Here is a 2,205-nt window from a genome sequence, read left to right on the forward strand (position 1 = left end):
CATGTCACGGATTGAGGGGAATGTTTGAATGTATTCACTGCTATTTTAAATTAGTATTTCTTTCATCCATTGTTGATGGGCTTGAGCATACCTGACACATAACTGACCTGGTCATCCAGTCATACTGAGCTTCATCAACTATACTTCTTTGGGACCAAGTCTCTTACTGCTCCAGGATCATGCTGATTTATAGAAACTTCCATAACTTTACCCCAAACTGCCTCCAATGATTTTCTTCAAGTCAGGTGCAAAGATCTCATGGAGTTCTTAATCTCCAAAATTTGTTTCTACAACTGATGGGCAGTGCAAGACATAAATTGCATACTTGACCACAGCAACAAGACTGTGATTTAATTTTATGCTATGCTTCTTTCAGTTTAATTGGACCTCATATTAGACGATTTTGCCCTCCTCAGCTTGAAGGGACATTTCTGATATTGATTTCTGTTCAGTGACCCAGTGTCACCCTTATTGATTCAATTAAAATAGTTCAAAATGAAAATGCTCTAGTTTGATGCCTCAGCCTCCTTGTACCCCATTACTTTCCCACAACACTCTTTAGCTTCTTTCTTCCACCTCCCCAGCAGCCATCCTCAGTCCGCAACAAAACCCACCATCTGCTCCTTCAACTCTGTCCCAACCGACACCCAATCCTCACTGACATTAACTGCTCTTGTCCCCGAGCTTTTCTTTCAGCCTTCAAAAACCCTTCTTTAAAAAGCCCATTCCTGACCTTCCAGCATCACCACCACACACTACAAGCCCACACTTGGCTTCCAAGACTAAGGGATGAATTTTATTCTCGCGATGGGGGTCCCGACGACTAGCTGGAAAGCTGGGGGCAATCCGGCCTCGGCTATTTGCGGGACCCATGGACGCATTTTAGGATGGTCATGCAATTAATTGGTTGCCATTCCTTTAAAGGACGGCTGCCCACTCCCAAGAGCTGCTGGCCAATTGGAGGGCAGGCCGCTCAGCAGCACTCCCGAGAGCCGTGGCCACTGCTCGGACTGCAACTGGAAGAAGAGGACGCCATGGAAGGATGCCACCCTCCCGAACAGGTAAGTGGGGTCTGGGCTCGCCAAGGCTAATCAAGCAGGCCCTGGTGAGGGGGGTGCGGGTGGTGGTGGGGTTTGGTGAAGGTAGTGGCACAGTTGCTGTGAGGGCAGTCATTGCCACTGAGGGTCCCTCCAAGGGCCAAAGTGTGCCTAAATAGGAGGGCCCCCCACCCCTGAGCCTGCAGGGAGGCTGGGGGTTTCCCTGGTAGTCTCTCCATGTGACCCGCCCACCACCGCTAAAATGCAAGTGGCAGTGGGAAGAGGCCCTTACTTGGCCACTCAAGTAGCTCAATCGCCCTCTGGGCGGCAGGGCTATCCACCTACCCCGCTGCTGGCAAGATGGCATGGTGGCGGGAAGACAACAGACACTCCACAACCACCCGCCCGGACCCCTCCCCCCACCCCCCCCACCCCTCGCCATTTTACAGGCCACACCCCCCCACCCTCGTCTACCAGCCCGTCCCCAGCAGGCTGGTAAAATCCAGCTCTAAATGTCCCAACTCTACAATTACCTTTGCAAATACTTTCTGCTCAAATCCCTTTAATGATTTCCAACTTACCCACAGCACCAAAAATGTCCTGGTCAAAGTCCCTCATTCCGTAAGATTTCAAAACCTACACCTCATTTAAAAAGCTATTCATGGACTTGCTTTCCCCTACCTTTGCAATCTTTAGCTCGACAAAAGTGTGAATCGATGAATGATTCCTTAATTCAACAGAACAGTTTCTTTGAATTTAATCCTGGCCTCCAAGTTTGCCTTCTAGGTCTCTGCTTGAGATGGCAGAGTCCAGCAGCAGTACAGTGACGATCCTGACCTACAGCCTAAAGCTAGAAGGGCAGCTCACAGAGGCATGCTCCTGAAATACAATTCTAGAATAAATGCAAAGGCAAAAGCAACTCATGAGACTGAAAATTATCTAGTATCTGTGAGCTTTGTAAGTTTATCCTGGGCGGTAGATTTTTCTTTCTTAAAATGTAGAGAAAATATTACTATTTTCTAAAATGTAGCTCGAGATTCCAACTTCATCAATTTTCAGAACAAAAAGGGAGGCACAGAATTAGCAAAGTTTTCAATATCCAAAATAATTTGCTTTCGTATCAGAAAATGATGTTGAGGATTGTTAAACAATAGAAATGACAATGAAA

This window comes from Heterodontus francisci, chromosome 3 (genome assembly GCF_036365525.1).
Source record: "Heterodontus francisci isolate sHetFra1 chromosome 3, sHetFra1.hap1, whole genome shotgun sequence".
Classification (NCBI taxonomy): domain Eukaryota; kingdom Metazoa; phylum Chordata; class Chondrichthyes; order Heterodontiformes; family Heterodontidae; genus Heterodontus; species Heterodontus francisci.